This window comes from Piliocolobus tephrosceles, chromosome 10 (assembly GCF_002776525.5).
Source record: "Piliocolobus tephrosceles isolate RC106 chromosome 10, ASM277652v3, whole genome shotgun sequence".
Classification (NCBI taxonomy): domain Eukaryota; kingdom Metazoa; phylum Chordata; class Mammalia; order Primates; family Cercopithecidae; genus Piliocolobus; species Piliocolobus tephrosceles.
Genome location: NC_045443.1, coordinates 36,069,798 through 36,095,036, shown reverse-complemented (window position 1 = coordinate 36,095,036; position 25,239 = coordinate 36,069,798). Strand labels below are relative to the sequence as shown.

Genomic DNA, 25,239 nt, shown 5'->3' with positions numbered 1-25,239 from the left:
ACCAAACAAACAAAACCACTGTTTGAAAAACTGTAATTGAGCAAATAGCAAATATTAATAAAATAACAAATGTAGATTCTAAGACAGTTCCTGGCACATAGTAGATACTTAGCAAATGTTAATTCCTCCCTGAAACAAAGGGCAATTAAACCAATGGAACATATTCTGGGGGCTGCACTAATTGTATCACATAAATGCTACATTTTTTGGTAATTTGTGGGTATTATTATAACACAATCATATAACATCATCATTTGTCATAATCATTTAGCAACTTTCTCTTATTGCAAAACCAGACCTTCCTTTAACTTATTAATGGTGAATTCTCACTGATGCTACTATAGAAGCTTGAGTGGTCACCACTTATAGAGGAACATTCTGAATTAAATGGGTTCCGCTCTTGGTTTCTGTTGAGTCTATAGTTTTCTAGTACTTCCCAAACACTCTGATGTTTATGTGCTTAGGTAAAGTATCATAATCAGATATTAGGAACAACAGATAATGAACTCACAGAAAATTCTAGGAAGTCCTATATTGTTTTCACATATCAGTTACCCAAGTAACAGGAAAGGTGTTTGCATTTTTGGAGAGGACTCAACAATGTTTGCTATGTTTTCATCACTTAACATATTACTTCATGTATGTGGGTCATTCCTACTGAATTACTAACTGGGCAGGTCTCAAAACTGTTACTAATCATTTCTGTCCAGATATAGATTAGACCTTGCAAAACCAATGTTTTCTGTATGTTTTTCTGTCTATAGCTACTCTTTGCTCTCTCTTTTTTTTTTTTTTTTTTTGAGTCAGGGTCTTATTTTGTCGCCCAGGCTAGAATGCAGTGGTGCAATCTCAGCTCACTGCAACTTCTGCCTCTTAGGCTCAAGGGATCCTCCTGCCTTAGCACCATGAATAGCTGAGACTAGAGGCATACACCACCATGCTTGGCTAATGTTTGTATTTTTTGTAGAGATGGAGTTTTGCCATGTTGCCTGGGCTGATCTCCAACTCCTGAGCTCAAGAGGTCCACCTGCCTCAGCCTCCCAAAATACTGGGATTTCAGGCATGAGCCACTGCACCCAGCCAATTCTTTGCTTATTTAAATGACAGAATTAGACATTGCCCAGAAATTGGACCAAATTGGATTCCCACTAGTAAAATTTAAGTGGTAGAGCTGCTTGTCATACTGTCATACTTGTCATACTGTCTTTTATATTAATAATATATATATTTTCCATTCCCTTTGTCGCTGCCCTAGGTCAGGTTTTAAATTATTCAATGCCTGACCAAGTGTAATAGTGTCATAATGATGTTGACTAGTAAGGTATGAGCATTCCGTGGAACAAATCTTCTTTCCAGGGTGATCTGTCCACAAATTAAGTGTTATTGGCATTGCTTTATTGGTTGTATAGCCTGTCTAGAACTCAATAGGTAATAAGATGAAGGAAGCCATATCTTTTCCTTGTATGCTACATTTGCTAAGTGATACGAAGAAGCCTCACATAACTGTTCCTTTACTGGTTAAAAATAGCCAGCTAAATACATTTTCATTCCTTGTTATGTCATAACATAATATAAATATAGGAAAATTTGGTAAAATCTAAAAGCTATAATTGTCAGTATGATTGATATTGGGAAATATAATCATGACTGAACAAAATTGTATCTACCTGAGAATTTTCTGTTCTCTTCACGTGATTCTGGCATTATTGTTGTATTCATACTTAATATGTTTCAAGGTTCTTCGCCCACCCCCAATTTAGTACTGCCATATTTTTCTATCATTCTCTCTCATAACACTGTGTCTTCTGATACATTTTAAACATTTCTTTTTTTTTTTTAATGTACCGCTTGTTGTAGCCAAATCCTGTTGCTTCTTTCTCATTAATGTCTTATATACTGCACTTTTCTTCTGGTCCCACTCCTAGCCATTCACACACATGGCCTTCATGCTAGTTCTGGTGTTTACTATTTAATGATTGAGTTAATGCTATAGTCTGTTAATGAATGGTAGTGATAGCTAACATTTATATGGCTCCTTGTAGATTAGAGAGTGAATTCTCAAGGTTTTTTTTTTTTTTTAAGATGGATCTCACTCTGTCACCCAGGCTGGAGTACAGTGGTGCCATCTTGGCTCACTGCAACCGCTGCCTCCCGGGTTCAAGTGATTCTCCTGCTTCAGCCTCCCAAATAACTGGGATTACAGGCACCCGCCACCACACCTGGCTAATTTTTGTATTTTTAGTAGAGAAGGGGTTTCACCATATTGGCCAGGCTGGTCTTGAACTCCTGACCTCAGGTGATCTGCCCTTCTTGGCCTCCCAAAGTGTTGGGGTTACAGGTGTGAACCACCATGCCCAGCTGTCAAGTTTTTTTATTTGAGCATTGTAATCAGCTTATTGTTATTCCCAGTTTAAAGATGACAAACCAGAGACTTTGAGAGTATCAGAGAATATTAATTAAAAGAGCAATGACTGGAACCAGGTCTTTTGACTTCCCATCACATACTCTTTCTATTATGTCCTTCTGCCATTTCTTACATCTATTCTAATTCTCTATTTCATTGCTGTCATATCATTCTTTCCTAAAGTGTCCCTTTCAACACATCTCTACTGATCTTCTTGTCTTCTTGCCCCTGCATATTGCTACTCTTTGAAGTTAGATTTATCATTACCCCAGAGTTTAGGACTGTGCCTGTTCTTAAACATTGGGCTATCCTGAGCTCCAGTAGCTTAGAAGGTCAACATTGTCTTGCCTTTAGGCATAAACTTTTTTTCCTTTCTGAATGAATTAAAACTTTATTATTGGCTCTTCAATAGCTTGATTCCAGGAACTGAATTTTGGCCATGCCTTATATCACTATTCCAATAATTTGTCCTCTGGCTTGTTGCTCCCTGTACCTTAGTTACCAGCTTTGTTTACTGGTTAGTTCATCATTAAGCTTTCCCTTGAACTAATATCAACAACCAAATAACACTTGTACCTGAAAGAAGTGGCCCAAGGATGTGATGCCTATATTTAGCGGAAGAGCTTTCTAAGCAGAGGGAATTCAAATACAATAGCCCAGGAGTGGGAAATTCCCCAACATGTTTCAGAAATAGAAGGCAGGCCAACATTGTTGGAATAGAGAGTAGGTGGAGAGAGAGAAAGGTGGGAGGAGTTAAAGTCAAGTCAAAGAGGTAACACAACAAAATGTGAAGCTGAGATGTGAAGCTTGAAGTATCTCCTGCAAATTGGGAGGGACACTAATAAAGTGTCTTTTCTAATGACCTGCCAGGTTACAGAAGCAGAAGATGAGGTCATGGAAAGCTTCTCAGACATGAGCGAACTAAAATCGTTTATGTTTTAAAGAAACATTCTCTACCAGACTTTTAAAAAATTTCCATCCTGATTTTGAATTTAACTATAGGAACAAAACAAAACAAAAAACTGACTTTAAGGAAAGGCTAGGAACTCAGTTCTGTTGAATAGCCTTCCTAAGACAGATTTGCAAGCAATGTTTCTCAGGTACGTTTAGACTAACTTCATTAGGCTTGTCCACAGTGACCTCTAACAGTTACTTGCACTGTTTTGATGGTGGTTTCCCAGTTCTAGTCTGATTTTGCTTGGCTTTTTTTTTTTTCCTCTAATAAACCCATTCCATTAAAAAAAAAAACCAAAAAACAAAACACTTGTAATCACAGAATGTTTAGCACAGACCCTTGTATATAGTAAGTAATCTTCATCATTTTTTTAATATCTAGATCCGCAGTATTCAGAACAGTGACTAATTCATGAGTCCTTCAATAAACATTTGTTGATTGATGCTCTAAATTTTTGTTATAAATCAAAGTAAATCTTTGTGATTCGTTCTCTGATACCGGCTGACATTATTTTCCTGAGGCCGACTGTATATCTGCTTAGACTTCACTGCCTGCTGCTTAACCTCGTATTCCTAATGTTCTCTGCCTACTGCTAGACCTACTTGTTTTTACTAGCCTGAATGCATAGATTTCTTTCCATAGTTATGGTGCTTCTGGGACTGTCTAATCGTCAACATATCTATTTGATCTTTAGGTCTTACGTTTAACTGGACGAGATGTTTACCAAGACTGTGTAGAATTCTTTAAGAGTCATTTAAAACTTTAAATTCTTTCTTAAAGATGATTTTCAGACTATGTTTGTAGTACATGGTTGTCAGTCAAATATCAGCTAGATCTTTTGATAATAAAGTATTATAGACAGTAATGTAATAACCATTAATGGTTTCATAGTGAGCATTTTTGGTCTGCTTTCTGCAAGCTGCCCTTTTGTCATTGAATAAATTGTGGGGGAGGAGACAGTAAAAAGGACAATTGGGTAAAACATAATCTTTATATGACCATTCCTGATAACAGCAAGACTAATTATGCCTAATTCATTGAATGAAACATCTTAAGTATATAGAATGATTTTAAGTATTTCTGCTAATATATAAAGGAAAATAAAGAATCAAGTCAGATTTCCAAGCTTTTAAACTAGAGTACATCTGAACCGTTTGTGAAACTGAAACACGTTTATGCCCATTTTGTGGGTGTAGGTGCAAAACTTTCATTAGCTTCAACAAGTAAATTTTTTAAAATGGTATTTTGTTGATCTTATCTGTCAGGATTGTAGGCCTCAAATATTACATTTTTTATGGGAAAACAACTTTATGAGATAACTATTTACACTTTAATATAGCTTTAATTCCATATGTTACATACGATGGTCTTCTTCTTATGGCAAAAACGAGGAGGTTACCCGAATACATTTTTATTTTATTTTTATTTTTAGAGATAAGTTCTTGTTCTGTCACCCTGGCTGGAGTACAGTGGCACAATCATAGTGCACTGCAGCCTCCAACTGCTGGGTTCAAGCAATCTTCCTCTGCTGGGTTATAAGGATCAGTCACTGTGCCTGGCCCTGAGTACGTTTTTGTATTCTATGATATGTGTATCATTTTTTAGTTCTTATTTCACAGTTTTGAAGCAATTTGAATTAGTGAATCCTTGTAGAACTTCAAAATTATTATCTGTCAGAATTAATTTTGTTCTTTTAGAATAAAGAAGTGAGGTATGACAGTAGGCATCTATCTGACACACTTTCTTGTTGTCCCCGAGGAACCTCTTTTAAGTATTTCACCTGGTCAAGGAACTCAAAGGATTAGGTGTTGATGTTTTGTTTAAGTGGAATAGCATTCAATAGGTAGGGGCAGGAGGGAAGAATTGACCAATTGTTTCCAAAATGGGTGTAAGAACCTAGGCATGCAATATTAGCTACTAATTTATCTGTTTAAACTGGAAACAAAGATTTTTAGATACTACAGAGTCAAGATAACAAAATTTTAGTTATTCTTAATGGCACCTTCTCAAGTGCTGTATTCTTTTTTTAATAAAGAAGAAGTTCAGTTAGGTAATTAAAATTAAGTGGATGTTTGACCTGAAAAAATAGACGAGGCATTTCTAAAAGATTTGCTATATTAATGGTTTCAAAACAAAAAAGAAATACACTAAAACAGGTGCTTTCAAATTCAAATTTGAAAATCACTGGAATAGATCCTCCAGAATGATTGAAGGCTGAATTCATATTTGTTTGTTTTAAATGAGATTTTTAAAAATTTCATAAATGCATGAGAGTTTTTTGGTTCTTTGGTAAACTGTATAACATTTATTAAAATCTAGAAGTAGTTTTAGTGCAGCATTTTAAAGCAAAATTAAGTATCATAATCATCTTTGAGGGCTTGACGTGGGACTTAGGTAGTTCAGAAGTAGGTATTTGTAAAGAGTTACTGCTCTAATTATGGAGATGCATTAGTTATAATAGATATATTGTTAATTAATTTTTTTTCCTATTTTTTTGAGACAAGGTCTGGCTCTGTCACCCAGACTGGAGTGCAGTGGCACAACCTCAACTCACTGAAACCTCCATTTTCTAGGTTCAAGCAATCCTCCCACCTCAGCCTTCTGAGTAGCTGGGACTATAGACACATGCCACCATGCCCGGCTAGTTTTTGTATTTTTGTAGAGACAGGGTTTCACCATGTTGCCCAGGCTGATCTTGAACTCCTGAGCTCAAGAGATCTGCCCACCTTAACCTTCCAAAGTGCTGAGATGAAAGGCATGAGCCACCACACCTGGGCGCTAATTACTTTTCAACAAATCCTTTCATCCACTTGATGGTAGAGTAGGCATAAACAACCGTCCCGTTTGTTATTCATCATGGGTCATTCTTAGTGACTAGTCAAACGTTTAAATATCTTTTACATCAGTATGTCTAGAAAACAGGCAGGAGAAGCATAAACCTTGATTTTTATGGTCATGTTGCTATGTGGTTGGATTTTACAAGTGTCTATTAAAATACCATTAATCATTGTACTTATTGAGAATATACTTTTTTTTATCTTAAATTTATTATGTGCTCTTTGGATATTAAAAATGTAGCCCCAGGCAGGGCACTGGGGCTCATGCCCTGGTGTAATCTCAGCACTTTGGGAGGCCAAGGCGGGTGGATCACCTGAGGTCAGGAGTTCAAGACCAGCATGGCCAATATGGTAAAAACCCCATCTCTACGAACAAAAATTAGCTGGATGCAGTGGTGTGCACCTATAGTCCCAGCTATTCAGGAGGCTGAGGCAGGAGAATCACTTGAACCCAGGAGGGGAGGTTGCAGTGAGCTGAGATCATGGTACTGCACTCCAGCCTGGGTGACAGAAGGAGAATCTTTCAAAAAAAAAAAAAAAAAAAAAAATTAGCAGCAGTCCAGGTACAGTGGCTCATACCTGTAATCCCAGCACTTTGGGAAACTGAAGACGGAGGATCACTTGAGGCCAGGCGTTCAAGATCAGCCTGGGCAACATAGCAAAACCTCATCTCTAAAAATAAAAATAAAATACATGGAAATTAGCTGGTTGTGGTGGTGCATGCCTGTAGTCCCAGGTTCTTGGGAGACTGAGGCAGGAAGGCCACTTGAGCCCAGGAGATTGATGCTGCAGTGAGCCATGATCATGTCACTGCACTCTAGCTGGAGTGACAAAGGAAGACCCTGTCTCTAAAAGAATAAAAAATAAATGTATATATATATATATATATTTTTGAGACGGTGTCTCACTCTGTCACCCAGGCTGGAGTGCAGTGGCGCAATCTCGGCTCACTGCAAGCTCCACTTACTGGGTTCATGCCATTCTCCTGCCTCAGCCTCCCTAGTAGCTGGGATTACAGGCGCCCACCACCATGCCTGGCTAATTTTTTTGTATTTTTTTAGTAGAGACGGGGTTTCACAGTGTTAGCCAGGATGGTCTCGATCTCCTGACCTCATGATCCACCCACCTCAGCCTCCCAAAGTGCTGGGATTACAGGCGTGAGCCACCGTGCCCGGCCGTGTGTTATATTTTTAAATCAATTTGAATGATATTTATTAAATTGCTTACAATATGCAATATATTGTGGTGGATTAAAGAGAATCACTATAAGGCATACCATTTCAAACTTAAGTATGTATTCCAGTCACCTGTGGATCTTGTTAAAATGCAGATTTTAATTTATTAGGTCTGGGGTGGGGTCTGAGACCCACCATTTCTAACAAACTCCTTGGTTGATGCTCCTGTTTCTGGTCTATGCGTATCAAGGCTATAGATTATATCATTAAACAGTTGGCATTCTTACTAAAGAATTAGTGTTTACCCACATAAAATATTTAAATAAGACTTCAGGATAAGAGGTGGTTAAGAGCTAAAAGAGGCGTGGACAATATCTAGTTTAAAAGTTGAGGGGAAGCTGAGATCATTATGGACAAAAAGCAATTAGGGACTGCTTTATGGCAAAGGCAAGATTTAAGTTAGACCTTGAAGAGAGGCAGGAATTGGTGGAAAGGCAAAAGAAAAAACTTTACAGAGAAGGCGAGCAGTGGTAAAGACCAAGATGAATCTAAATGAGGGTGGTGACATTTTAGGACAGGGAGAATCATTCTCTCTCTTTCCCTCCCTCCGTCCATTCCTCCAGGGTATGAGAACTTTGCAGGGGAGAATTTTGCAGAGGACGAGGAAGAGAGAGAGCTCTCTTATTTTCCAGTATATAGAGGTTTTTTTGTCGTTCTTTTTAAAAATTTATTATTATTATTTAGATGTTTCTATTGTTTATTTATAGTTTAATTCCTCTTTAATTTGGTCAGCAAAAAAAAAAAAAACTTGGTATGATTTCAGTTCTCTGAATTTGTAAGACTTTATGGCTCAGCATACGGTCTGTTTCAGTAAATGTTACTTGTGTGCTTGAAGAGAATGTGTGTTCTACAGTGGTTGTGTGTAGTGTCTTATAAAAGTCAAATAGGTCAAGATAGTTAATAGTATTGCTTAAATCTTTCATATTACTTCTAAGTTTTTTTGGTCTGCTTTATTAGTTACTAAGAGTAGTGAGTTAACATTATGCAACTATGATAATGGACTTACCAGTTTCTTATTTTGTTCTGTCAAATTTTGCTTTTTAGATTTGATATTATTAGGTGGAGGTAAATTCAGTTTCGTTATATTTTCTTTTTTTGTGGATCCTTGTATTAGTTTCCTACTGTTGTTATAACAAGTTACCACAAACTTAGTGACTTAACACAAATTTATCTTATAGTTCTGGAGGTCAGAAGTTCAAAATTGGTTTTACTGGGCTAAAACTAAGGTTCTCCAAGGGCTCTAGGGGAGAATGCCTTTCCTTTCCTTTTCTAACTTCTAGTGCTGCAATTCTTGCATTCTTTAGTTCATGGCCCTTCTTGCATCTTGAAAGTCAGCAGAGGGTGAGCGGAGTGCGGTGGCTCATGCCTGTAATCCCAGCACTTTGGGAGGATGAGGTGGGCAGATCACCTGAGGTCAGGAGTTCGAGACCAGACTGGCCAACATGGTGAAACCCTGTCTCTATAAAAATACAAAAATTAGCCAGGCATGATGGTGGGTGCCTGTAATCCCAGCTGCTTGGGAGGTTGAGGTGGGAGAGTCACTTGAACCTGGGAGGCAGAGGTTGCAGGGAGCCAAGATCACGCCATTGTACTCCAGCCTGGGAGACAGAGCGAGACTCTGTCTAAAAAAAAAAAAAAGCCAGCAAAGTACCTTCTTCAATTTTTCTCTATTTCCAGCTTCACATCGCCTTTTCTTTTGTAAGGACTCTTGTGATTAGATCAGGCCTACAGAGATAATGCAGGTTAAGCTCTCCATCTCAAGATCCCTAATATAGTCATATCTGCAAAGTCACCTTTGTCGTATAAATTAACATATTCACAGGCCCCAGGTATCAGGGTATGGCTATTTTGGGGCTGGGATGAGATGATAGACATTATTCTATCACAATTCTGTTATTATGAAATATTCCTCTCTATCTTTGGCAATATTGAATACTTCTTATTGTTATTTTATTTATTTATTTGTTTGTTTATTTATTTATTTATTTATTTATTTTTTGAGGCAGAGTCTCGCTCTGTTGCCCAGGCTGGAGTGCAGTGGTGTGATCTTGGCTCACTGAAATCTCTGCCTCCCAGGTTCAAGTGATTCTCCTGCTTCAGCCTTCTGAGTAGCTGGGAATACAGGCACACGCCACCACACCCGGCTAATTTTTCTTTTTTGTATTTAGAAGAATCACTTCTCGGCCTTTTGGCTAAGATCAAGTGTATTTAGAAGAGACAGGGTTTCACCATGTTAGTCAGGCTGGTCTCAAACTCCTGACTTCATGATCTGCCTGCTTCAGCCTCCCAAACTGCTGGGATTACAGGCATGAGGCACTGCGCCTGGCTAATATTTAATACTTCTTACCATAAACTCTTCTTTTTCTTTCTTTTGTTCTTTTATTCCTTCTTTCATTTTTTTTTCTTTTTTCGGAGACATGGTCTCACTTCATCACTCAGGCTGGAGTTCAGTGGTGCAGTCACGGCTTACTGCAGCCTCAGCCTTGCAGGCTCAAGCAATGCTCTCACTTCAGCCTCCTGAGTAGCTATTTTTTTCTGTTTTTTTTTTTTTTTTTTTTTTTGTAGAGACAAGGTCTCACTATATTGCCTAGGCTGGTATTGAACTCCTGGGCTCAAGTGATCCACCTGACTCAGCCTCCCAAGGTGCTGGGATTACAGATGTGAGCCACCACACCTGGCTCTTTCTTATTTGCTTAGGGTTCATTGTGGCTCTTTCTTACTTGCTTAGGGTTCATGGAGATTCTTACATCTCTAAGCTTGTCTTTTGTTAGTTTTGGAAAATTATTGGCCATTATACTTTCAAATACTGCTTTTGGACTAGGTGTGGTGATTCATGCCTGTAATCCCAGCACTTTCAGAGGCCAAGGCAGGAGGATTGCTTGAGACCAGGAGTTAGAGACCAGCCTGGGCAACATAGGGAGACCCTTAAGACGACGACGACGACAACAACAACAACAACAACAACAACAACAAAATATTAGCTGGGCATGGTGGCATGCACCTGTGGTCCCAGCTACTCAGTAGGCTGAGGTGGGAGGATCACTTGAGCCCAGAAGGTTGAGGCTGCAGTGAGCCATGATCATGCTACTGTACTCCAGCCTGAGTGACAGAGTGGGACCCTGTCTCAAAATAAAAACAAAAACCCAAAAACAAACAAAAGCCCCCACAACTATTGCGTCTGCCACATTCTCTTGTTCTGGGACTCTAATTATACATGTGTTGTATGTTGAGAGCATCGCACTTCTCCTTTATGCTCTGTTCTCTTCTTCTTTCTCTCTGTGCTTCAGATTGGATATTTTCTATTGATCTGTTTTTGAGTTAACCAAACACATCTTTTTTGTCCAGGCTGCTATTAAACCTATTAAATGAGTTCCTGATTTCAGATACTTTATTTTTTTAGTTTGAGAATATGCATTTAACTATAGGTTCAAATTTTCTCTTGAAATTCTGTATCTTTTTATCTGGGGCTCCTCAGTCCTGGAACCAGGTGCACAGCAGGAAGTAAGCAACGGTTGAGCCAGCGTTGCCTACTGAGTTCTGCCTCCTGTCAGATCAGTGGTGGCATTAAATTATCATAGGAGTATGAACCTTATTGCAAACTGCACATGTGAGGGATCTAGGTTGTGTGCTCCTTGAGAATCTAATGCCTGATGATCTGAGGTGCAACAGTTTTATCCCAAAACCATAATCCCCGTCCACTCCAACCCCCCACCAACCATCCCTGGAAAAATTGTCTTTTCACGAAACCAGTCCTTGGTGCCAGAAGGTCGGGGACTGCTGTTTTAATAAATTTTTTATATTTTTTTCTTCTCCATTCTTTAATGTATTTGTAAGTTTTTTTTAAATCCTCATTAGCTAACTACAGCATGTTGATCATCCGAATATTTTTTTCCATTATCTTTTTTTTCTCTTGATTGTTTGTCATGCTTTCGTTTCTCTATTCATATGCCTTGATGCTACTGGTTTTATACTAATAATATGCAAAAGGCCAATTGAGAGAGATTTTTGTTTGTTTTGTTTTTTTTTTTGTTTTTTGTTTTGGAATGGGCATGGGTTAAGAGAGTTTGAGAGTCATTGTGAATAGGAACATGAAGATAGCACCTTGTTGCTTGTGAAGACATTGAGTAGGGGAATATTTGTTAAAATGATAATGGGGTTTTCTCTAGGACTTTCTGAGAGATTGAGTAAGCTGTATGATCTTGAGCAAGTTACTTAACCTCTAGAAGCCTTGGTTTTATCTTCTGTAAAATGAAATAACTATAGTATTTATCTCACAGAGTTACTGGAAGGAATAAATTAATATTTCTGGCAGCATAGTAAGGGTTTGATATATTACTTATTGATGATTGAGAATAGACTATTGGATTTGGTTATATGATTAGTCGTTAATGTCTTTGACAGTGGGTTTTCAGAGATGGGTAGAGACGAAGGCCTGAGTAAAGGAGGTACAGGAGAGAACGAGGAATTTAAAACAGCAAGAATAGGCCATTGTTTTGAGATTGTCGAAAAGAGTATTAGAGAAATCTGGTAGCCAGAGGGAGACATGAAGTTCAAGGATAAGTTTGAAACATTGTAATAATTGTTATTACAATAAACTTCACAGTAATTCTGTATAGTAGTACTATTTTGACCCCCACTTTAAAAATGAGAAATCTCTGGCATAAAGAGAGGAATACAATTCTAAAATGTTTGTGTGCTGAGAATGATCTACTGGGAAGGGAAGAATTGACAATGTAGGAACTGGAAAGAATAATTCTAGGAGCAAAATTTCAAATAAGTGGGAAATTATGGAATGTAGTCCACAAGTAGAAAGAGGGACCTTTAACAGGAGCAGGGAGTGTGCATTCATTTAACAATATTGAAAGCAGAGTATATATGAGTAGATTTGGAAGAGGGAAGATGAAGTTTTATTCTGATAGTTTGTATTTGCTCACTGAAGTAAGAAACAAGGTAATGAGCTGAGCATGAGTATGTAGGTATTGTAGAAGCAGCAGTGAATTAGTTATTTTGGAGAGTGGGTTGATTTGAGATTATGAATGAGTCTTTTGATAGTGCTGAGGGCCCATTTGAGTTTGTGGTCACACACGTAAAGTGGAGATTGTGGAGGTAGGAGAGAAAAGGGAGGCAGGAAGCTTGACATCCTTGAGAAACAACGAAAGATGAATTAATCTGGTGAAGCCAAGAAAGGAAGAAAACAGTTCTTTCCCTTGGAAAGCTTAAAGTATACCTGCCAAGTTAAATGATACACAGGGAAAAGGATACATAAGTATGCAAATGATAAATGCCAAATGACCTAGAACACAGGCTTTGTCCCTTCAGAGGAGGGATTGAACGTTTTGGGTGACATGGAGGGCTTTAGTGGGAGGTAAGCATTGATTGGACATTAAAGTATGTGCAGATACCAAAAGAATAATCATTTAGCAACTCCCTGGTTCCAATACTGTGCTTTCTTTTATTTAGAGCGTTTGAATTGCCTATCAATTGATTCTGCTTCTTGTGGCATTGGGTGGATAGAGACACTGATGTGTCCCTTTCTGTCTGAAGATAATACAATGTTACAGTTATCCACAAAGGAGGTATAATCACACTGTAATGACCTTGAGATGTTTTCAGTTGTACATAATATATCAAATATATTGCTTGAAAATTTGTTAAAACTTAAAAGTATTATTTTGTGTGTGTTTGGCTTTTTTGGAGGAAGTGGGGTGCTGTTAGATAATAGAGTAATACTTTTTTTGTTTGTTTTTTTTCAGGCTCTGTTCTGTTACTTCAAATTTTGGTTGAAATTTACAGATGTGTTTTGAATGTTCTAAGCTTTATTTGTCTTGAACATGAAGGGTGGCAAGGAAGGAAATCTGCAAAGACATGCTTTACATATGAGCTAAAAGGGAAATTTTCTTCTACACAAAATAAAATGTTAGTCACACGTATAATGATGGGTTTGTAACTGTCCTGTTACTATTTTGTCCACTACTGAGTGACTTTATTCTTTTTCTTATTGCATATTTTTTTTTTTCTTACAGCCTAGTTAAGAATGACCAACTTCGTGTTTTTAGTCATTTTAGTGAACAGGCAGTCTTCTGTTTCAAACAGAGAAATGTCTGTTAGTAAGAAATTTGCAACAATAATGTAGGGCTTTTTTTAGCGGTTTGTTTTGGAACTTTACATATACTTTTTAAAAGCAGCTGCAAGGAAAAGTGTGCGTAGGTTTTTGTTTCTTAAATGTTAATGTAAGGGATATTTAAAGAACTATGTGAAGCTTTTTAACAGTGCTTTGACTTTTACTAGTTATTTTCTGCACTGTAGTTTTACTGTAAGATGGCAACAATTTTACATAAGACCCTAAATTTGTTTTACATAAACAAAATTTTTCTTACAAATACTCTTTTTAATGTTGCAATTATTTTGGCAAATATACATTTTTGAGAAATAAGTTGCATTTATTTTTCTAGTTAATCTCTTACTTTAAAAATACCATTTAATATTAAATTTAAAAAATAAATTATCTCTTTTCTTTTTTTAATGAGTTTTGCTCTTGTCGCCCAGGCTGGAGTGTAATGGCACGATCTTGGTTGACTGCTACCTCTTCCTCCCAGGTCCAAGCGATTCTCCTGCCTCAGCCTCCCAAGTAGCTGGGATTACAGGCGCCTGCCACCATGCCCAGCTAATTTTTGTATTTTTGGTAGAGACCGGGTTTCACCATGTTGGCCAGGCTGTTCTCAATCTCCTGACCTCAGGTGATCCATCTGCCTCAGCCTCCTGAAGTGCTAGGATTACAGGCATGAGCCACAGTGCCTGGCCTTCAAATATATTTTTACCACATGAATAGCTTTAAATTCTCCGTTATACCCTTTAATGGCTATCTACTATATATTTTTTAGTTTGAAAAAAAAAGCCTTAGGAAAATTTACTTTCCATAGACAGAATTTGTTTAACATTGTGCATTTGAAATTTGTATTAGTTCAGCAAGGAATATATACTATTTAGAATAATATTGATACTGCTGAAATAGTATGAAGGTATCACTAATTTTATATTTAATTTGCCAGGACAAAGAACTCTTAAAATTCCATTATTTTCTTGATATAGTATGTATATAAAATTGTGTTTTGGAACATGTTAGGAGTCTCATTTACTATTAACTTGTAGAAAGCATATTTGCATTGATTATGATTATGTGTTTTTACATTGCTACCTATATAATGAAACAGGATGGTAGTACTGCATTGCAAGTAGATGGCATTTATGCTAAATAGTGTTATCTCAAGGGAAAGGAGGATTTTTATATTTAATGGCCCCAAATTCTTACTCTGTATTTCTCAACTGCTTGTGGATGTGTTTTTTAGTTATGAAAAAGAGTAACAACTCAGATTATCTTAAGCACTATTTACAGTAGTGAAATGAATACCCTAAATATGTTACCCTTTCTTATTAAAAAATATTTTTAGAGGAGCTAGAAAATGCAGTAATTATTCCACATTATTTTTATTTCTAATAAAGTTACCATTATTTTCTCGTCTTATTTGTTAATAAGGTCAGTTGGAAAAGGTAGTCTTTCACCATATGTCAGTGGCTCCTACATTTTAGTGTGTCTGAGAATCTCCTGGACCTAGGCATGGCGACGCACGCTTCTTACCTCAGCTACTTGGGAGGCTGAGTCAGGACCATCGCTTGAGTCCGGGAGGCAGTAGTGCACTTGGAAGTAGTAGAGTAGCATGATTGTGTCTGTGGATAGCCCCTGCACTCTAGCCTGGGCAACATTGTGGGACCCTGTCTATAAAATGAATGACTAAAAATTAAAAAGAATCTCCTGGGTACTTGACAAATATGTGGATTCCTGAACCCACTAGAAATTCAGAATGACCAGTCTATGTGATTAACAAGCTCCCAGGGGATTAAGATGCATTTGATCCTCTGAGAAACTTTTGACAGGTAGCAGTTCATTAACATTAATTCAGTTCTCATTCATGTTAACTCAACATTAATTTCAACATTAACTTAATTTTCATTAAGTCTTCAAGGAGTAAGTCTTTGCTACTGAGCTGGGATTGTTTCACTTAAAAACTTACATGAGAGTACTCTAGCTATTTTAGTAGCTTTGAAAGTTAAAATAATGAGTTCTCGTGTTTTAGATTATAATAACATATTTGTGTAGAGTTCTATAGTTTAATAGTCACTATTACATCTATTGCCATTTTATCTTCATAAAAAGCCTGTAAGGTAGGTAAAACAGGTATTATTACTTTCATTTCATGTACTGAGAAACAGGCTAATGAAAGTTAAGTAACCTGCTCTAGGTCATGTAGCTAATAAACAGCTGAGATTCACTAGAACATAAGTCTTGACTCCTAGACCTGTGCTCTTTCCATATCAACCCATATTAAGTTATCTAAAATTGAAGCACTGAAAAAGCATGTGCGTACATTTAAATATGTATGTGTATATGTATCACACTCACATGTATATACACATGTATCATCAGAAATGATTAAACTTTTTCTAATTAAAAACTTAGTATGCTGATTAGATGTTGGCAGTTTTACACAGTAAACATGCTTTGTCTTACAAACTGTAGACTGTGAGTTCCATAAGGGCATGTACTGTGTATTGTATATCTTGGTATTCTCATTGCCTAGCCTAGTGTTTTGCATAGAGCCCCCAGGTATTCAAGGGTTTGATGAATGAACAAATGGTTAAATGAATGACCTTTAGGTTTTTTTGTCAAGGGGTGTTTAAAGGTTTTTGATGTGTATTTTTGTCTCAAAGTGGGAAAGGTTCATTATTGAGCTCTTGACTTCTAAGTGGGGATGACACACATTCTTGAATCATGAGTACATGTAGTGCCAGTTCTCACAAGCAGATGCCAAATACTGCTTCATAAACCAGCACAACAATCGTATGATGATAGTAATTTCTTCTCTTGCAATGTGTTATGACATATTTTACAGTTTTTAGGTATTTACAGGTAATTTTTTTTTTCAGTCAATATAATGCAAGGGTGTCTAGCCTTTGGCTTCCCTGGGTCACATTGGAAGAAGAAGAATTGTCTTGGGCCACACATAAAATACACTAACAGTAATGATAGTTGATGAGCTAAAAAAAAAAAAAAATGCCCAAAAAATTAATAATATATATATATATATATATATATTTTTTTTTTTTGAGACGGAGTCTCGCTCTGTCGCCCGGGCTGGAGTGCAGTGGCACGATCTCAGCTCACTGCAGACTCCGCGTCCCGGGTTCACACCATTCTCCTGCCTCAGCCTCCCGAGTAGCTGGGACCACAGGCGCCTGCCACCTCGCCCGCCTAGTTTTTTGTATTTTTTTAGTAGAGACGGGGTTTCACCGTATTAGCCAAGATGGTCTCGATCTCCTGACCTCGTGATCCGCCCGTCTCGGCCTCCCAAAGTGCTGGGATTACAGGCTTGAGCCACCGCGCCCGGAAAATTAATAATATTTTAAGAAAGTTTATGAATTTGTGTTGGGCCACATGCAAAGGCATCCTGGGCCGCACGTGGCCTACAGGCTGCAGGTTGGACAAGTTTGATATAATGTATGTTACTGGGTAAAATTAAATTCTAAGTAGAGGAGAAAGGGGCTCCTCTTATTTTATTATTTAAAAATTATTTATTTATTTGTATAGGTATGTATAATACAAGTGTCTTGCTGTGTTGCCTAGGCTGGTCCTCAAGCAATCCTCCCACCTCGACCTCCTGAGTAGCTGGAATTACAGGCATGAGCCACCAAGCCTAGTGTACTATTTATTGTAGAAATACTTTAGAACCCTTTAGAGGATATCTAAAAAAATGTTTCTAAACCTAACAAACTTTTGAACTACTGTTATGGGTTTCTCCTTGCCTTTCTTTCTAGAAGTACATTGATCCAACTCCTGTTCTATCCAAGTTGTGGTGGTGGTTCAGAAAGATTTTCACTATTCTGTTATCTGTTTAGAAGATATCCTTTTATGTAATATAAATTTTTTGATGTCTCTTCCTAATTGTATAAAATCTCCTAAGAGGCACAATCACCCTTTTTATCTTAGAGCCAGATTATCCCTTTGCCAATTACCCAGAATGTCCAAATATGCAGTTTTGATAGGCCACTAGTTTTGTTTGATTTTGTTTTTATCAGTATATTTAATTTTTCTGTCTGGTAGGAGTAGGAAGAATGCATGAAAGCAGTGTAATTTAGTCTATTTCTCTGCATACTTGCAACTTGTAACTACTTCGGTAGGGAATTATATTGAATCAGTGGTTCAAAAGAAGTTTTGGATAAGCTGTGGTTTTCATGTATTTCTACAGTTCTCCTTTTTAAAAATTATTACATATAGTTGTTAAGTACATTCATTACCAATCCTGAAATCCCGTTTCTAAAAGGCAAATGTCTAGCAAAATACTTTTTCTTGAAAAGATTGGAGAAGAATTTAAGAGGAGGCAACACTAAACACTTCTCATGAAGACATGCCTTCAGTAGATGTTCTGGGCACTGGTTTTGATTCAGTTTTTGGTGCTTACCCAAGCATTCCTCCCATGCACTTTCAAGTTCTTTCTGGCCACACTGTGATTTTGCCTCAGTGAATATCTGTAGAATTATGGGAATTTGGCCTTTACTGTTGTTGATAATATTTTATTGTGAACACGCTTTAATCTTTGGCATACTAAAATTTCATCTAAAGCATCTTTCAGCCTAGAAATGCTTTTTTTTGTTTTTCCCCCAAATATTGTTTTTTTAAAAGACAAGACAATTGAGTAAAGAATTTACTTTGAGAATTTTGTTTCCTTACTGCTCCATTTTCCCATTCATTATTTTTGTTGCTTTTGACCTGGAAACAATTTCTTTTTCCTGTATCCTTCTCTAATCTTTTAGCTCTTTTGAAAACTGAAGCTTTCTACTGTTACTATTCCTTGTGAATGTCTGTTTTTCCTTGCTTACTATATAGTCTCTGGCCTTTACCTCATTTCCTTTTGGTTCCTAGAGCACTTATGATTCTCTTTTGTGGTACTTATTTTATCTTGCATTTTTAAAGGAACGTGTCTGTATTCTCTGAAATGCAGACTCTGTGAGAGTAAACGCTCAGCTTATTTACATTTGTGTCTTATAAGTGTCAAGCATGGGGTTTTTCAATGAGTGGATCTCAATCAATATTTATTCTCTTGGATTAAATTAATCTTCTAGTTTGGCTTCCATGAGTATAATTATATAAAAATCACTTGTCTCCAGGAACCTTTGTAAAACCTGAGCAGAAGATGGTTTTTTCCTTTGGTATAATTGGTCATTTTCTGCTTTAGGTTTTTTTTGTCCTGATTTCTGATGCATTATGAGAACGACACATCTTGGCAGTACATGTCTCTCTTTTGTTTTGGTTAGAAATAAGATAGTCACATTCTAGAACTGTAGCCTAAATCAGCCTTTCTCTATTTCTGGACCTAGTGATAGTTCTTAACTCTATCAGCACATTGCTGGAATTAGCAAGAAAGTAGCAGCAGTTAAAGACCCTTCCCTTTCTTTTAATGGCTGCATAGTATTCTATGGTATATGTATACCACATTTTCTTTATCATTAAGCTGGAAGCCATTATCCTCAGCAAAGTAATGCAGAGACAGAAAACTAAACACCATATGTTCTCACTTGTAAGTGAGAGTTGAATGACAGAACAGATGGATACATGGAGGGAAATAACACACACTGGGCCCTGTCGGGGGTTGGGGTGAGGGGAGGGAGAGCATCAGGAAGAATAGCTAATGAATGCTGGGCTAAATACTTAGGTGATGGGTTGATCTGTGCAGCAAACCACCATGGCACATGTTTACCTTGTAATAATCCAGCACATCCTGCACATGTACCCTGGAACGTAAAAGTTGAAGGAAAAAAAGAAACTCTCCCTTTCTGGTATTTAAAAGATCTTGGACTCTCAGCTCTCCTTCCCATCACCTAAAGTAGAAGCTGAGCGTTAATAACTTTCAGCCATAAGTAAAGAAAATTGTAAACAGTGGAAAATAGCTTTAAAGTCTTGGGACTAGGATTTTCACTAAAACCAGGAAGAACTTTTTGTGTAGCATTCTCTCGGCTTTATTTCTGTATTAGTGTTTTCACTTATTAGCAAAGAGCTTTGTGTCAGTGTTATATACATGAGGTACAAGTGGTAAATGGAATAAATATATAAATGATAAATGATGACAATTTATCCCCCTTCTTTCCCTTTAATTTCAGTAAGATGTAAAATAAAGTAATTGGGGTGGAGTCACATAAATATATATTTTAATTCCTTCAACTTCTAGTAAATAAATGCTTTCTGCCTCTGGTTGTCAGAAGTGTGAAATCCATCTTTTCAGCAGGGCCAGTTATCAGCAGAGAGGATCAGAACTGAAGTGAGTGAGAGGCCCAATCAGGTGGAAGATGCCTACGGGCCTATCAGAGAGACACAGGGGCAAGTATGCCTGGCCTCAGCTGTAGCTTGCCAGTTAACCTGCTGAGCAGCTTTGGGTTTTATTTGTTACTTGGGGAGAGAAGATGTGAATAACCAAATTAAGACCTCATGCATACAGAGTGCCTCATATGTCTCATGTTTATGTAATGTATCATGAATGTTAAATGCATCAGATGCCTTATTATATTTACAACTTCATGAATATTAGGTGCTTTTTGCATATGTAGTGCCTCATCAAGATAGATTTCTCTTGGTCCTTCCATTCTGTCTCTCTGTAGGGATAGATACTAGACTAATTAACTACAAATGTTCCAAGGTATCCCTGGGGAATTGATTCCAGCCCCACCTCCTTGCCCCCTGTGGGTACCTAAATCTGTGGATGCTCAAGTCCCTTACATAAAATGGCATAATATTTGCATATATACTCACACATCCTCACATATACTTTAAATCATCTCTAGGTTACTTATAATAGAAACTACAATATAAATGCTATGTAAATAATTGTTATACTATATTTTCTTTTGATGGAATCCTGCTGTAATCTTGGCTAAGTATAGCCTCGACATCCTTGATTCAAGTGATGCTCCAGCCTTAGCCTCCACAGTAACTGGGACTACAGGTGCATGCCACCATGTCCACTTTGTATTTTTTTGTAGAGATGGGGTTTCTATATGTCACCTAGGCTGGTCTTTAACTGTTGTGCTCGAGTGATTCTCCTGCCTCAGCCTTCCAAATAATGGTGAGTACAGGCATGAGTTACCACTCTCAGACATTATACTGTATTTTTAAAATTTGTATTTTCATTGTTTTTGTTATTGTGTTATTTTTAATTTTTTTGTTTTTGATCCTTGGTTGGTTGAATCCACAGATGTGGAACCTGGGGATATAGAGGGCTGCCTGAATTTCCCTTTATACTCAATGCATCTTATGAATTCTGCCTGTCTCACAAGCTACTTATTTACTGATTACTTTTCTATGCTAACACATCTTAAAAGCGTTACCTAGGTCTTGTAAACTGTATGCTTATTCATCTTCTATAGCAGAATTACATATTTTCAAAACCAAATTCACATTATAGGGCCTTTGAAGTTGTGGTTCCCTCTCTTTCTGTAACCCTCTTACTCCGGGGATTATTTCTGTCATCCTCTCACTTGGGCTCTTCAAGTACCTTCTATTAATCTCCTTTTTGATCTCCCAGCCTAAAACAATTCTCCTGCCTCAGCCTCCTGAGTAGCTGGGACTACAGGCACATGCCACTATGCCTGTTTAATTTTTAAAATTTTTAGTAGAGAAGAGATCTTGCTGTGTTGCCCAGGCTGGTCTCAAACTCCTGAGCTCAAGTGATCCTCTTGCCTCAGCCTCCCAAAGTGCTGGGATTACAGGCATGAACCACCATGCCCAGCCTGTTTTTTTTGTGTTTACATCTTTGTGCATGAGTTCATGTAAAAGAACTTCCTCATGAACTATCATTCAGTACTAAAGATGGCCACTTGAAACCAAGATTCAATGACCTTTTTCCCTATGATGGTTTTTAAAATATAGAGTGTAAATTTCCTAGAACACTCAAGTGCATATTTACCGTAGTGTATACAACATTGTTGTACCATAGATAATAAGAATGTGTCAATTGCTTTGAGTTTGCAGACAGAATTACAGTTAGAACAATCATTTTTGGATGTCAGTTTTACTTGTGGTTATAGAAGAGCCCCTGGGGATACAATTTAAAAGTCTGGCTAAGAATATTGTGTCATATTTGTGTGGGTGGCTATGGTTGAGGCAAAACTTTGTGAGTCATACTCAAAATCTGAGGAATTTGTTTCTTACTTATCTACCATTGTGTTAAGTCTGTAAGCGCTGCTTTCAGCTATTTACATGTTTTTGGATAGTGCCTGTCATTAGATTATTTTTGCCACCACTCAAGTTGCTATGGCCACGTGTGAAGACTCTTTGTAGGCCAGTGGATCCAAATGTTAGTGTTATTATTTGGGGGAATTGGTGAAGATATCGATCCCAGGGCCCTACTACTCCAACAGTCTGTTTGGCTTCCTTCAGTGAGGCTCAGAAACATGAATTTCACTCATTCAGCAAATGCTTGAGTACCTACAGTATATGCCAGGAACAGTTCAGGGTCATAGGAATATATCGGTACTACTGTCTTGTAGCCTTGGGAGTCACTGCTGGGAAAAGGGCAATCACATATTAAATAAGTTAATTACATAATATATTAGAAGGTGATAAGTACTGTGGAAAAAAATAGAGTTGATTAAGGTGTATCACCAGTATGGGGGTTGGTTTCAATGGGGGCTAAGAATGAAGGTGGAAGTGGGAGTGTAGTTTTACCTAGCTCTCAGTATTATTCTGATATGTGTTTCACTATATTTTGAAAAACACTGCTGTAGACATTATAATTTAAAATGATAATTTAGTATGATTTCCCATCAATTGTGGTTCTTGAAGTAAAAAAGAAAGTATTGAACACCAACATTGTGCTATGCATTATAAAGAACCACAACAAGTATTTTAGCCGTTTTGTTGGGGTATAATTTATAGACCATACAATTCACCCAATGCAAGTATATAGTTCAGTAATTTAGTACATTGATGCAGTTGTGTGACCATTATCACAATCCAGTTTTAAAACACTTCTCAAGAAGTTCTGTTGTATTTACTAATAGTCAGTCTCAGGCAACTACGGATCCTATTTTCGATCTATGTAATTTTGCCTTTTCTAGAAATTTTTTTAAATAAATAAAATCATACACTAGTCTTTTGAGTGTGGTGCGTTTCACTTAGCATCATGTTTTTGAGGTTTATTCACACTGTTGCATATGTCAGTAGTTCATTTCTTTTTATTGCAGAGCAGTATTGGATTGTATGGTTATACTGCACTTTATTCATTCACCAATTGATAAATATTTGCATTATGCCTAGTTTTTGGTTATTTTTGAATAATGCTGCAAATATTTACGTATTTCTCTGTCTACCCAAAGACATTACATATGTCTTCCCCAGTTTTGAGAACTTGGGCAAATTACTTCGTCTCTCCTGGCTTGACTTTTCTTCTCTATAAAATGAGGGAATTATAGTAAGTATTCTTTCAGGCCCCCTCAATTTCTATTATATAATAATTTAGTGCACAAGTATATATGTGTGTACTCATACAATTACTCTATTTCTTAACCATTTTAATTCATTATTTGAGGAAAACAGTATGTTTCCTGCTTAGGGATGTAAAAAAATAACGTTTCATTTAGTAAGATCAATTGTTGAATTGTTCATTCATTTAATTCCACATTTATTAAGTTTTGACTGTTGCTTTGTGCTGAAGATAAAAGATGGAAATCCTTGGGGACCTTAGGGATCTCATGGTGTAACCTAACCCAGATTTGACTGCTCACTGCTTAAAAACCAAACGCAAGAGGTGAGGGTTGAGAAAAAAAGCAGGTTTTAATCAGAGAGCCAGCAAACCAAAAAACATTTAAGTACAATTTTACATTTTAAAATTTACCATAGGGTTTTTAAAGGGCAACTTGGTATGAGATATATGTGGGTGTGGTACAGAGTGGGAGGGTCTCTGTGCCTTGTTCTGATGGCTATCTTAAGTAATCACTGGTCCGGAGGTCAGGTTGACTTTGTCCCGATGGTGGTGGACTAATTGTTTGTGACCCCGCTAAGCGGGAGGATTCCACAGGGGTCCTGTGCCTGGTTTGTTTCAAGATTAGCCTCTGGAATTTTTTAAGAGTCTAATTAGATAAGCATGTATTGCTTGAGTAAGGTGTTTAGAGAGGGAAGGAATGAAGAGGTGAGGCCGAGGGAAGGAAGAAGAAGAAAGTGGGTGATTTTTCTTCCTTTTTTTATTTTTTGAGATGGAGCCTTGCCCTTGTCACCCAGGCTGGAGTTCAGTAGTGCCATCTTGGCTCACTGCAACCACCACCTCCTGGGTTCAAGCGATTCTCCTGCCTCAGCCTCCCGAGTAGCTGGGTCTACAGGCGCCCGCAACCATGCCTAGCTAATTTTTTATATTTTTAGTAGAGATGGGGTTTCCCCATGTTGGGCAGGCTGGTCTCCAACTCCTGACCTCAGGTGACTCGCCTGCCTTGGCCTCCCAAAGTGCTGGGATTACAGGCGTCAGCCACTGCGCCCGGCTGAAAGTGGGGGATTTTTATAACTGAGGACATATGTTATGGTCGCATAACAGAAAATACACAGCTAGACAGATTAATGAAAATGCTATGGAAACATGGCGGTATGGATACGTGGTAGAAGAAGCCTTAACCTTAGGAGATCAGGATTGGCCTCCTAACAGAAGTAATGCTGTGAAGAAGCGGGTGGGTGAGATGAGCGGGATAAGGATGGGCATTTCAGGCAGAGGATAGAACAGTTCTACAGCAATGGAAAGAGAAAGAGCCTGAAGTGTTTGAGGGCAGAAATGAGTCAACCTAGCTTTAAAAATAATGGGGAGCTACTAAGAGATTTAAATAGAAAATTAGAATTTTTACTAAATTTGATGTTTTTGAAAGATTGCTCTAGCAGGTTTATGGAAAACAGTTTAAAATATATGTATGGTAGTGGACAGGGAAATGGGCTGAGTGGAGGTAGCGAGAACAGTGAGAAGACTGTTGCTGTTGTCCAGGTGAGATATGGCTTTGAACTGAGCTAATAGTTGGGATGGTTTGAGAGATTTTACACAGACACAATGAGATCTTCATAATGGATTAGATGTGAGATAGGTAAGAGAGAAGGCTAGGAAGACTGGCATTTCTCATTAATGGAGCTAGGGATTGGTGTGGGAAGAGCAGAGATGCGTAAAGACAGTTTAGTTGTCCTTCGATATATATGGGGGTTTCAGGAACTCCCCCACATCCCTTCTTTAGAAAAGAGATTGGGATGGAAATGAAGATTTCAGAACTGTAACTATATATAAGGTCACTGTGAGAATCAAAGGCAATGACATCTGAAATTGCCGTGCTAATATTACATAATCACCTGACAAAAAGTGGTAGATCTGGGTTTTCTGACTCCAGTGCGGAAGCTCTTCTACTCAGTGAAATATATTCTTGTGACATTATCATGGAGGGGATATAAGCAGTCCTTGGGGTTGTATTCCAATATCTTTAAGATCTTTTCAAGTCTTGAGATTGGAACTAATGTAAACTATGTAAATCAGTGGCTGGTACATAGCATGTGCTATATCAGTGTTTGTGATTATTCTGTAAATCTACAGCAAAATTGACAAAAATGCAAGCCAATGTTTTATTTATGTCTAATTAGTTATAAATAAGTTTGCCGAAAGCAGTAAGAAAGATTGCTTGGATAGAGCCACATGCAGTTTCTTTAAAGATTTGGTTAATGAAAATGAAGTTTAAATTAGGTGAAAT

At 37.5% G+C, this 25,239-nt stretch overlaps 1 protein-coding gene across 1 annotated transcript in view; it reads left to right on the top strand.

Annotated features, from left to right (window-relative positions):
* The window catches only part of KIF21A (kinesin family member 21A), a 164,898-nt gene that overhangs the window by 25,326 nt on the left and 114,333 nt on the right, over positions 1–25,239 (top strand). The window lies entirely within an intron of this gene.